Here is a 14,301-nt window from a genome sequence, read left to right on the forward strand (position 1 = left end):
ATGGTCGATTTGTGATATGTTTTACAAATAAAGTAATCCTGCTTTAGTGTTCATCAGTAAGCATGTTTTAATAAAGTGGTTGTTGTTACTGTCTTTCAAGTAATTGAGTCATTTAGTAATTTAGTTAGAATTGTCGTATTTATTTTGGTCGGGCGGTAAGGTCATGATCGGTGAGCACTAATTGGAAGATCCCTATGAGTGGGCGTCACCCAACACGGATGGGAGCGCTCGGGAGAGGTGGCCTTTGGCCCCTCAACGGGGAGGCGGTCCCTTCTAAGGATGGGTCGACGAAAGAAAAGGAAAGGCGGTCAAGGCCCCTTCCTGTGTAGGAGGGGTTACAGCCCCCTCCTGGGGAATTTCCCGGGGCCAGTAACGTCTGCGACGGCAGATGTGGTAAGTAGTGCGGGGTTTGGGGGGAGGTCTACGATACCTTCTAGATAACCTCACACGAGTCCTCGAACGACCTTTAACTGGCGTCGAGTTTATTGGTGCCCCCGTCAAGTCAAGGGAAATTGGTAGTTTGCACTTGAGGTACGCCTCAGTGCTGTCGCCCCTCCCAAGTGGGGGGGGTATTTCTGGTTAGGGATCTTGACACCGGTTACGACCTTGCCGTTGGCCCTTAAACGTTAGGATGTACAATTTCAATATTTCAAGAAAATGTTTTGTAGGATGTTAGTTCGGCTAGGAGAACCTCTGTATTAGAGAATCTGTTAAGGTTAGCCAAACATCGCAATGTGGTAATGAAATTGTACATTAATATGAACTGTTTAATGTTTTAATTTTTGTTTTAATAAATACGGCCGGGAGGGTCACTCCCTCCCTCTTCCAAAAACTTTAAGAGCTGTTTCCGGTTTCCCTCCTTTGGGGATTGTGTTGAGAGGGGGTGGCGGGTATCTCAGCCATATGGAAAGGGGCGACCACTCGGTCCCCCCGAACGTATGGCAGAGTACCTCGATCCCCCCGGGAAGCCATTTTGGGCGGGAGGCGCGTCTCGGCTGGTATGCCCGAAGCGGCGTAGCCGGGGCGCGCTTTTTCCCGCCCTAGAGTGGGCTGGCCTAGACACTGACGCGGCTGGCCACGCCCTCGGGGCAGGCAGGGGCGGGTTTACGCCCGCCCTGAAGACGGATAAAAAGGGACGCAAGACCTGAAGGCATCCTCTTGTTCCTGTGCTCTGAAGCTGCACCTCCTCGCTGTACGAGAGCTCGAGACGGAACAAAGAGCCAATTTTGACCCACCCACCAGCCCCTGAGGACAGCAAGTTGTTTTGAATAAAGTTTGATGTGGTAACTCTAATTCTTTGTTTACAGGTGTGATTAGTATCGTGATAACGTTGAATATGCAATAAAGAATGGTCGATTTGTGGTATGTTTTACAAATAAAGTAATCCTGCTTTAGTGTTCATCAGTAAGCATGTTTTAATAAAGTGGTTGTTGTTACTGTCTTTCAAGTAATTGAGTCATTTAGTAATTTAGTTAGAATTGTCGTATTTATTTTGGTCGGGCGGTAAGGTCATGATCGGTGAGCACTAATTGGAAGATCCCTATGAGTGGGCGTCACCCAACACGGATGGGAGCGCTCGGGAGAGGTGGCCTTTGGCCCCTCAACGGGGAGGCGGTCCCTTCTAAGGATGGGTCGCCGAAAGAAAAGGAAAGGCGGTCAAGGCCCCTTCCGTTGTAGGAGGGGTTACAGCCCCCTCCTGGGGAATTTCCCGGGGCCAGTAACGTCTGCGACGGCAGATGTGGTAAGTTGTGCGGGGTTTGGGGGGAGGTCTACGATACCTTCTAGATAACCTCACACGAGTCCTCGAACGACCTTTAACTGGCGTCGAGTTTATTGGTGCCCCCGTCAAGTCAAGGGAAATTGGTAGTTTGCACTTGAGGTACGCCTCAGTGCTGTCGCCCCTCCCAAGTGGGGGGGGTATTTCTGGTTAGGGATCTTGACACCGGTTACGACCTTGCCGTTGGCCCTTAAACGTTAGGATGTACAATTTCAATATTTCAAGAAAATGTTTTGTAGGATGTTAGTTCGGCTAGGAGAACCTCTGTATTAGAGAATCTGTTAAGGTTAGCCAAACATCGCAATGTGGTAATGAAATTGTACATTAATATGAACTGTTTAATGTTTTAATTTTTGTTTTAATAAATACGGCCGGGAGGGTCACTCCCTCCCTCTTCCAAAAACTTTAAGAGCTGTTTCCGGTTTCCCTCCTTTGGGGATTGTGTTGAGGGCGCTGGAAGCGGAAGACAAGAAACAGCCCATGCGGTCTGGGTAAGGTCGTGTAAAAACGACAAATTGCGAAACGATGATGGTTCTTTGAGACATTCGCTGCTTACAAACGAGGAAGAGTACAAATACTCTATCGTCCTTTGTGGACAGTGAAGGGTGGGTAACGCGGACTTTTGTCCCCCTTTGTAATCTGGCGTGCCTATCTTTTCTCCCCACTGTTTGTTTGATTGATTGATTGTCAGGGTAGCTCCCTTTTTGATTGTTAGAGTAGCTCCTTTTTGAGATATTCACTGTTTGCAAACAACGTAGAATAGCAATATTCTGTCTAGTCTTTGCAGGTAGTGAAGGATAGGTAGTGCGGACCTTTGTCCCCCCTTTGTAATCTGTCATGCCTATCTTCTCCCCACTGGTTGGTAGCTGGTTCAGCCCGGACCGCTTGTTAGAGGTGGATCATCCAGTCCCACTGGAAGGCACCCCTAACAAGGACATGTTCGCAAAGCATGGACTAGTCGCCATAGCATATAGCAAATTATGGCACAGGTATACGAAGAAGGAACCCCAGAGTCAGTGGCCACTGATAGGATCCTTTGAAGAGAGCAAACTAGATGCATTATATGAAGTTCTAAAAACTCGTAGAATGACACCGACCATGCTAGATAGCGTTGGCCTGTGGCGCAAAGAAGCTGTACAGCGAAAGAAGAAAGAGGAAGCTAGGCTAGACAAGGAACTACGTAAAGCAGCCCACCTAGCCGCAAAGAAACTAGAGGAAGAAATAAAGGAGAGAGAGGAAGCTAAGCGAAAACAAGAAACCGAAACATCGAGTCAGTGTCCTTTTAGAGCACCCTCTATGCTCTACCCTAAATTTCCCTCGAAACAGCGAGCCAACGATGACCTCTTATTAGGTCCCCCGATCATCTACATGCCCCCTCCATATGCCCCTTCCCAACCTTCAGTACAACACCCGCTGCCCCCAAGCACAGGCGAGAGTAGCACCAGGGCCTCGGTCCCCATGGCCTCCGCGCCGGCCGAACCCCTTGTACTAGATACAGCACAAGCGACAATGTTAGATGACCATGAGGCCCGAAAGACAGATTCCACGAGGATGAACAGGTTGAGCAAAGATGAGCGAGCAGGGATTTACAAGGTAGTCAGGACACTGGTAGAACGAAAGGAGAGTGAGGAGCACATCATGGATATGTTCAAATCATATGCGGGAAGCCACAGACGACACTTTGTCGTACGACTGTGTTATCATGCCCTAAATGCCTATGAGGACCGATATTGAGACAAAGGTCCCGAGAGCCTAACGACTCTGTATAGAATGGTTGATATCGGGGATGAGGGCGAGTGTGACGTGACGGACCTCCTTGCGCGTACGCTTGAGGTTTTCCACCACCTCACGGAACCAGGGTTGGAAGCTAAACCTACGACACCTGTAGCGACCGAACCACGAGTAGAACAACCTAGCACCATGATGCCAATAAGAGAGGCTGCCCCTACTGGGTTTCCCCACGAGGTCAGGGAACGCACAATGATGTTAACCATCAGGATGCAAGAGGGAGGGTAGTGTACAACTGGGTCTACCAACCATGGGATGGGCAGGATATTCTGACGTTCCGAAAATCCCTGCCTGATTTACGAAAAAACCCCACTGCCTTCTACACCGAACTAGGTACATCCTTAGGTTCCACTATCATGACCCTAGCGGACATCGATTTGTTCTTCGGGTTATGTCTGCCAGCTGATGCGTGGAAGCAGATCCGCAAGGTCGACCACCTTGAGCTGTTCGGACATACCTGGGGACAACTCGATGAGATCGACAAGCAACGAGGTGCCGGACAGAAACCCGTAAAAGTTATTCTTGAACTCCCGGACAAGATCGTCCAGAAACTCAAGACCCTGATTTCCGAGAAGAAAATAGACTGGTCAATAGTGTCGGCCTGTAGACAGAAACCACAAGAAGACGCTTCTGAATACTTTTCTAGGTTCGAAACGGTGTTCTCCGACTACAGCGGCCAAGATATGACCACTGCAACCGGACACCACTTGTTCGTCCAGAACTTTGTGAAGGGTCTGGTGCAAGAGGTTTCTCAAAAGCTGCAGGCAAGCGAAAGCAGCTGGGCAGCCTCTAAACCTGCCGCGATTCTCCAGATGGCCCAATACTATGAGCATCAGAAAAATGAGAACGACAGGGCATCCGAACGTAAAAAGAAGGAGTTAAAAGAGAGGGTCATGATAGCTCAGCTGCAGGGGGTGACGATAGGTAGGGAACCCTCCAAAGGAAACTACCAGTCGACAGCCCCTAAGAATACACCCTCCAGAGAACGAACGTCCGCACCCTATGCAGGCCGAAGGGACTTAGACGAAAACCAATGCGCGTTTTGTAAGGGATACGGTCACTGGAAGTCGCAGTGCCCGGTCCTTCATGAAACAAACAAGAACCGAGAGGCTAGGGGCGGGTCAAACGGACAAAAGAACAGGGACCAGGGGACGGGGACACACCAATGACGCTAACTATGACAGATCAAGCCGACCTAACACATTTGACCACCCCCGACAGAATCAGTATCAGCAGTCTGATTGCGAGAACGCCCAAGATTTCGCATAGGACAGCCAGGGACAAGGGAGAGATCCAGTCGAGCTTTGTGTTGACCAGCAAGGTCCTTACGTCACTGCTAAGTTCCTGGGTAAGAAGTCCCAATTTTTGGTGGACACTGGGGCAACACGTAGTGCGTTATCCAAACGACTGATCCCAAGGGCACCCTTGTCTGGCTCACACGTGACATCAATAGGCTTTGATGGAACGCCCTCTACTAATCCCTTATCTGCACCGATTCCCTTTGACTTAGAGAACAACATCACGGATACGACCTTCCTGCTATCCTCCAACACCCCCGACGCCATTATGGATCTTGACCTCCTGAAACACTTTCGAGCCACCATTCGGTGTTCCCCAGACGGAGTACGAGTCATACTGTACGATAACCAGAATCTGTTCAGGCCTTGTCCCAACCGACGCATGTCTTCCATCGCTGACTCTGACTTGTCCCTACTTGACACTTTACCCTCGTACCTTAGGGCCAAGACCGACTCAGACGTAGGACGCATGATGATAGACCCTGTACACATCACTGTACGGTCAGACGCTATGCTCCCACAATATCGGATATCGCCCGAGGGCGAGAAGGCATTAGTAGAAATCATTCAGTCCTTAGTCGATGCAGGAGTGGTAGAGGAAGTAGTCAGTAACGTGTGTAACAGCCCTATCCTACCCATTGTTAAGAAACAAGGCAAGGGAGATGAGAAGGCTTAGCGCTTCATCATTGACCTCCGAGAGGTGAACAAAGTAGTTGTACCTCAGTACCCAGTAGTCTCCGACATCACCACTATCTTGACCCTGATCCCCTCCAATGCCACTGTCTTCACCGTCATAGACCTCAAAAATGCTTTCTTTTCCATTCCCATTCACCCAGACAGCCGATACCTCTTCGGCTTCACCCTAAAGGCCCGTTCATATAGATTCTGTAGAGCACCCCAGGGCTACACTGAGAGCCCCAGCATCTACAGCCAGGCTCTCAAGAGACAGCTGGACGCAGTCCAGCTCCCGGATGGAGTGGTGTTAATCCAGTATGTCGACGACATTCTCCTGGCAGCCGACACCACTCCACTTGCCATCACAGCCACCATCCAACTCCTGCACTTCCTCGCGGAGAACGGTCACAAGGTCTCCAAGAAGAAGCTGCAGTTCTGCCAACCCCAGGTGACATACTTAGGCCACCTCCTGTCCAAAGACGGGAGGAAGCTCACACCCGATCGGATCCAGACCATCCTAGAGACCCATGTTCCCAAAACTCAGAAACAAGTTCGCTCCTTAGTAGGCCTCACGTCCTTCTGTCGGCAGTGGCTACCAAACTTTAGTCTCATTGTCAAACCTCTACTCTCTCTGTTAGCGAAAGATGTTCCCTTCCCACTCCCTTGGACCCCTGAATGCCAATCCTCCTTTCAAGAACTATGAGATGCCCTTTGTTCAGCCCCTGTCCTAGGAACCCCCGACTACACCAAACCCTTCTCCCTCTTCACTCACGAAAGGGAGGGGTGCGCTTTGTCTGTCCTAACACAACCCATAGGTCCCAAGCAACGCCCTTGTGCCTACTTCTCTGCCACTCTCGACTCCGTAGCCAGAGCTCTGCCCGCCTGCCTTCGAGCGGTAGCTGCCGCTGCCGTCTCTATCCGACAAAGTGAAGGGATTGTACTTTCGAATTCCCTCACACTGCTGGTCCCCCATGCTGTCGACACCCTCCTGAACCAGACTAAGACTCAGCACCTGACTAGCGCACGACTGACTGGTTACGAATTGACTCTGCTTTCACCCCACATCACACTGAAACGATGTACCACTTTGAATCCTGCCACTCTGTTGCCCCTCCCTGATGATGACCCCAATGTGTCCCCTATGCATGACTGTGTGACCCTCATGGACGAGCAAACTAGAAGTAGGGCTGACCTCCGTGACACTGCTATCCCAGACCCTGATGGAGAGCTATGGGTAGACGGCTCGTGCATTAAGCTCCCCGACGGCACGACCTCAGCTGCCTATGCAGTCACCACAGCCCGGACGGTCCGCACAAGCAGCAGAACTGATTGCCCTCACACGAGCGTGCATCCTAGCAGCAGGCACAGTTGCAAACATTTACACTGACAGCCAGTATGCCTTCGGGGTGGTTCATCATTTTGGACTCTTATGGAAAGAAAGAGGATTCCTGACTTCGCATGGCACACCCATCCTTCACGGAGATCTAGTCTCTGCCCTGACCGAAGCAGTCCTCCTCCCCAAGCGGTTAGCGGTGGTAAAATGCCAGGCGCACAAGAAGGTAACAGATCTCATTGGACAAGGAAACGCACTAGCTGACATCACTGCCCGAACCACAGCCGAGAATAGGACGACCACACACATGTACGTGACTAGGTCACAGACGGAGAAATGGAAGGACGCTAGAGAACACATTAGGGACATACAGATGGCCTGCTCCCCCCAAGAACTAACTGAATGGGCACGGGTGGGACTGAAAGATGATGAAGGCTGCTGGCTGACAAAAGACACGAACAAATGGCTGTTACCCAATACTTACTTGATCCCCATATTAACCATGGCACACTCCCCAGCACACAGAGGATATGCCCCCATGATTGAACTCATCACCCGAGTCTGGCACAACAACAAGATCCCCAACTCTGCTAGACGCCTAGTTCAGCAATGCTTAATCTGCTTGCAACACAACCCAGGGAAAGGAACTGTTGTCCCTCGGGGTGGGTTCGGGGTCCCCGACCATCCCTTTGAAGTCCTACAGATGGACTACATTCAGCTAGAACGCTGCCTGGGTTTGAAGTACGTCCTTGTTGTCGTGTGCGCCTTTAGCAAATGGGTGGAAGCCTATCCCACACGCGACAACACTGCCATGACCACTGCCAAAGTCCTGTTAAAAGAGTTTTTCCCCCGATATGGCCTTTGTCGGATTTTATGGAGTGACAACGGCCCCCACTTCATAGCTGAAGTTATCCAACTTATCCTAAAGGGGTTGGGTGTAAAACAGAAATTTCACGCAGTCTTCCACTCCCAATCTGCAGGCCTGGTCGAGCGACACAACGCCACTCTCAAGCTAAAAGTCTCTAAGATTGTTGCCTCCACTGGACTGAAGTGGCCTGATGCCCTCCCACTGGCATTGCTATCCATGCGTTCCACCCCCACTAAGCACCACTTGACCCCTTACGAAGTAGTATTCGGGCGACCTATGAACATTTGGGCCGCGCCTAGGCCAACTTCGATCCATGATGTCCCAGACATCCTAATGTCTGATTATCTGTACACCCTCACTAAAACCTTAACTGTCATTCATCAGCAGGTGCTGCAAGCCATCCCAGATGCTTCCAGGGGCCCAGGACACGACATTCGCCCAGGGGATCACTTCTTGATCTGCAACTTCCAGCGTGCCAGAAGCTTGGAACCTCGGTGGATGGGCCCCTGGCAAGTCCTGATCACTACACGGACGGCCCTTCGAGTGGAAGGCTAGCGTCACTGGGTGCATGCGCACCATTGTAAACGCGTCCCATCAACCCTGACGACGGAAGAAGACATCGCGACTCAAGAAGAGCTCCTGACAAAAGACAGACCATCATTGAGCTGTTACACCGACCCAGAGACACTCGAACTGGCAAAGTTTCCCGATCCCACTGTGCCGTCCAGGGAAGGGTACAAACTACGTAAAAAGGGAGGAGCTTCGGCAAAGCAGACCACTGGCTAAGTCAAATCTCAGAGCGGTAGCCTAACACACTCAAGGTTGCCAGGAGAGAAGTCAGAGGAAGCTGGTGGTTCTGCCCGCTACCGAGCACTCTGAAGATGATGGAAGCGCCCGATTCCCCAATGATGGAAGCAACCGGATATCCGAAGATGACCTACCGAAACCAAAAGACTGACAAGCTGCACAGCTCAAAGACTATAGCCATTTTCATTACCCTTCTCTTTTGCCTCCTCCTCATGACAACCTTCTGGATCGTCGAAGAAAGCACACCCGCTCGCAAAACATTGCTCCCCACTGAACTGCCGATGACTACCAAAGAGCACTTCCTGATTGCCCTTTCACCACAGCTCCGAGAAAGGCGCAGGGAGTTCTGGAATAACTCCTTTGTACAACTGCTGCACCAACACAACCTTGCCGCCAATGCCACTAATTGCTGGATCTGCGGGCTGCTGCCCCATGCCACCGGACACTCCATCCCATTCATTCCTTCGCCTTTTTCCATCCACGTCTCCTGTCTTGCCTGGCTGATCCTTCTGCAAGAAAGCTTTAAAGACAATGCCACTTCAGAAAGAACTGCTTCGCATTTCTACCACGGGGTATGGCTGAATAAGACTGGGCGAACCGCTGCTCCTTTTTGCCCTCTGACCTCTGGTGCCTCTATTCACATGGACATCCCTGCCAAAGAACGAGTGGAAATGCAGGTGTTCCATAATCCAGCCAGACCCACTTTCTCCTACCTCCGGAAAAGAACAGCCGCCACTCTGACTGTGGTCCTGTCTGTCGTCAACGTCTCAGGCCTTGTGTGCATCGAAGGCCTGGGAACGCAACAGGTGGGCCACAGCACCTGCGCCATCACCAGGACACTGGATTCATCCGACCCTCCCGCCTTTGTTACTTCTCCAAATATGTACTTTGTTTGCGGCACCAAAGCATACACCTGGCTCCCCAAGGGTTGGGGGGGCACTTGCTACATTGCCTTCATTCTTCCACCTACGTATGTGGCCCCGGCAAGCCACCACCGGCAGAAGCGTGCAAGGGACATCGACCAGGCCGACTCTACAGGAGCACAGTTCCTGGATGCCATGAAGGGACTTGTGCCATTCTGGGGTCCGATGGCGAACAGCCGTGCCATCCGGCATTTGACCCAGGCAGTTGAAACCACCATGAACATCACCATGGCATCTTGACCAATAACACCGCAGAGCTTCAGGCAGTCCGCCTGGTGGCTCTTCAGAACCACCTCGTTCTAGATGTGGTTCTGGCAGACCGTGGAGGAGCATGCCGCATCATTGGGTCCAGCTGTTGCACCTACGTGCCAGACAATTCGCCTTCTGTTTACAAGGCCATTGAACACCTCCATAGACTCTCCTCCGAGGTACACCAGGAACAAGAAGGTTGGTCGCTTGGGAGCTGGTTCTGGGACTCACTGAAAGCCTGGGGGTGGAGGTTGTTCACATTCATTCTAATTCCGATTGTGGTGCTATGCGGGTGTTGCTTAGGTATTCAATGTTTGCCTCCTCTGTGTTCATTATTTTCAAATTGCATTTGCCCAAAGACTTTGGACTTACAGACCGAACACATGAAAGCTTTGTATGATGCAGAAATACGTGGCATTATGGGGATCGATCCGAATTAACAAGTTGGCGAGAAATGTTAAAAGGGAGGACTGTGGAAAATTGATTCGTATTACTAAACATTATCTGCGCCATCTTGCCCTTTTTTCACTGCCACACTTTTGTCGCAAACGGCAGCCATTTTAGATGCCTTGGTCAGACTCTCTCTCTGCACGCCACCGATCTCCTGCGCGGCTCCCCACCCTCGCAAGCATCTCCCCCACGCATTGGTCACCCCGCTCTCTCTCTCATGCATGGGCCATAAACCCCCTCCATCTGCGCTGCTCTTCCCTGAGAATCACATCCCGTGCCTGCCCGACACCTCCCTTTCATCCTATTTACTATCGCACCTTCTGACCCTCCTCTTCCTCCGTGTCCGATTGTCCAGGCCGTTCCCAGGCTATCACCTCGCCCTGTGAATGCAGTTTATGGCCCCAACTGTAAAGAACTACCCCTCTTCAAAGGAGTTACAGTAGATCAAGGCTCCCACCCCATGAGATCTGTTACACCACACGCGTTCCGGGAATCGGCGGAATACCCCGCTGTTCCTACCATCCGACAACGATCCTGTATTGTGATTGGGGATGGGATTCTCACTGTAAGGGTGTGGGGGAACGGGCCTAAAGCGGAAGATTCCGGGGATGTCTTTCATACTTCAAAGTACCTTTATTGTAATAAAGAATGTCTTCCTGCCATAAATGCGTGTATAAGAGGCCAGGCTTCAGAGATGCAGTTAGAGCACCTCGAGAAGATTCCCTGTTGGTGTGATCTGATGTGTTCTTCTCCGGAGGGAATAAACCCTTGTTTCCTGCCTTCCAGTCTCCAGCGCCTGTCTCTTCATTGATCAATACTCTGTGGGTTAAGAGGCGACATCGCCGGGCAATACTTAAGGTTATTTCGTTCGTTGATTGCCTTCCCGTTTAACATGCCCAATATCTTTTGTACATTTCTTCAACTACTCCCTTTCATATCAAATCCTGAACAATCAGTAGAAGGGCATGTTCCCCTGCCTGCTGTATTTTATATTGAGGGATACAGGGCAGAATAGATTTATCTTTAACTTGAATAGAAACTGTTGATATATGCAACAGGCCCACATCTGTATCACCTGTGGCCCATAGTGTGGGTGGTACCTGAGCAAATTCCGCTGGAAGAGGCGCATCCTGAGACAAACACTGTGTAGTACTCACATCTGGACCCAAGTTAATATAGATACCATCAGGAGAACAATAAATAGTGGCATGCAACTTCTTCAACAAATCCAAACCCATCACATTTTCACCACAATTAGATGTTACCAAGAATGTAGACTCCACAGTGAAAGTACCAACAGTTAATGCAAGGGGGCGTGAAATGAGGTTGACAACCAGTACACCAGAAAATCCTACTGGAACAATATTTTGGCCAAACGGGGCCACCCGAGGGACCATATGTTAAGAAACAGAACTTTCTGTTGCACCTGTGTCCACCAAAAATTCCTTAGTCAAGCCTTGCGAATCTGCTGTGACATAGGGACCACACTGATCTACAGGTATCTGAAATGGTCGCTCACCCTGTCTCTGGCTGTCCTAGCTGTAAGACATACCTGTCACATCATCAATATCATAATCATCATGATAATACTGTCCAACTCTGGGGTCATCAAAATAATTATTGTCAGAGCAGCCCACAGGAGCCACAGCATTCTGATTTCTGTTGGTACCACAGCTTCTACCATCAGAACCCTGTCCTTAGGGGACAAAACCTTCTATAAGAGCACAGGCCACTGGCTATGCCAATGTCCTTCCTCCTAACAATACACACACTAATTTTGCTTCAAAGGTGTCATAGTAGGATGTGCCTGCTGCAATAACACTTTCATCTTTGAATCCTTGTTTTGTAAATCATTTTTATCCTTTTCTTCCTGATCTCGATGTTCATAATATTGAGCCATATTCAAGATAACAGAGGTTGAAGGCATAGACCAAGTATTTTCAGATGCCTGCAAATGAGTCATTATTTCAGGAAGAAGATTAGTAACAAACCTGTCAACAAGCAAACAAACAAACTCCTCCCTCAATTGTCATATCCTGCCACTGTAATCCCAAAAAGTATTTTTGAACCTAGTGAAGAAATCACACACACTCTCATCATTCTTCTTTCGACAGGCAGTCAATCTATCCCAACTAACCTTCTTAGGTGGAATAAGTGTGTGCATATATATAATAATACGACCAGGCAAAGCAAGTATCTCTTTCTTGATCCTATCCCTTAATCACATCCCAGGTACCACCCAACTCGGCAACATGATCTTGTGTATGCACCTGCCGCCAAATATCAACCAGAACAAGAAGACCAAAAAACTTTTAATATTGATATGAGTTATTACAGTGGCAGAGGTAGCTTCCTTATAATAGGCTGTGGGGTTTTTCCTAGGATCGGGCAGAGTAGCCTTAAGGGCTAAAACCTCACTTCTTTTCCAAGGAGTATAAACCCATAGCTGCTGAGAACAGGCAGCCACGGCCAGTTTAGTGATTGTACGCACTGGTCCGTTAACTCAGGTATTTCTGGATGATAAATTGGGTGGACTTCACGCATAGGAAATTGGGTTATTTAGGTTGGACTCTTATAATACAATCGACCTCTATAAGAGACTATGTTACAACTATTACCAAACACTTGTCCTGGCACTAATTCAGTAACATAAACATGGTCTCTAATATCAAAGAGCACCTGGGGCACTTCCTTTGTGGTGTGTGTATGCCAAAGGTCAATCAATATAGCAGACATATGTTGGAGGGTAAGTTGTTGTAAAAAGGGTTTAAAATCATGTACAACTTGCCAAATATCCTCAGCGCTATAAACCGCATAACGAGCCCACCATATTGCCTGACTCATTTCATTTCATTAATCTTTACTTAGGTTTTGCTTGAACCATAAAAGATACATAGTAACAATTCATAGACATTTATTGATAAAACATAATTAAAATACATAACAATCCTCAGGTACGGCTTTAGACAAATGCAAATACTAAAATAAGCACAATTTGGATAAAAAGGAAATAAAAACCGGCAGTCGATCAATCAAGATAAATATGATTAAAAAATGCTAAGCTCACAGTCCGATATAATTGAAACGTTGAGGAGAATAGAAAGACAAGAGGGAGTGAAAGAGGCGAATGATGAGTGAAATCTTTGTGCATAACACTCTAGACAGTAGAACACGTGCAAGTGCTTTAAAAGTGCTTATGGGATACCCTAGTCCAGACGTAGCATACCCAAAAAAATACATTCTGCCTACACTCCGGGCAGTTTTAAAGTGAGGATGCAAAGAAATACAAATTGAAACTAAAGATAACAAATAGAATTCAGAATGCTAAAATTTCAGACCTTTTTTTCTTATTATTATACCCACTGTAAACAAACATCTGCTGTCAGTTTTCAGTATTCGTTCTGCCTCAGAACAAGACCTAGTTCCCAGATTTCGACAGATTGATTTAATCCATGTTTGCCTGGGTATAGCATAGGCTGGGCATAAGAATATTAAATGTGAATCATTTTCTTGTGCATCAGATTGGCATAATACACACCAGTCCTCATTGCTCTCATTTGCGTTTCAACCCCATTTCGATGTATTCAAGTTTGTTTGTAAAACACCATAGTGAAATTTCATGTATAATAATTTTGCAAACTGGAGCTGAACTTCATCCAGATATTGCTCAAAAGCCGGGGTTGGTTTCATATAAAGAAACTAGGCTGCTAGTCTGCCAATTTCTGGATTATGGGTGACACTGTTTTGCATATAGTCCCAGAAAGAAGATTTAAAAATTGTTTGGGAGGCTGATGTCAATAAGGTGTTTCCTAGAAGTGCTTCAGCCCAGGCATACAGAACCATGTGTGCACGTGCTTGATCCACTGGAGGCTAGTGCCTCTGTCAAACCTTAAGATATCTTCTAGCCCTTCTTTATACCAAGACAGTTCTGTTGTGGACCACAATCGTACCCAGAACAGCAGTATTCTTAATATAGCTTGGGGATCGATGCATTTAATGTTTAAGTCCATAACAATGGGAATTACAGGTGTGCGTGCAGGGAGACATAGACTCACTATTACCCTCTTCTCATCCTCCCCTACTCCAGATCACATCAACAGCCCTGTTTGTTCCCTAAATCTTGCCAAATCCAT

This window comes from Lissotriton vulgaris, chromosome 6 (genome assembly GCF_964263255.1).
Source record: "Lissotriton vulgaris chromosome 6, aLisVul1.2, whole genome shotgun sequence".
Classification (NCBI taxonomy): Eukaryota; Metazoa; Chordata; class Amphibia; order Caudata; family Salamandridae; genus Lissotriton; species Lissotriton vulgaris.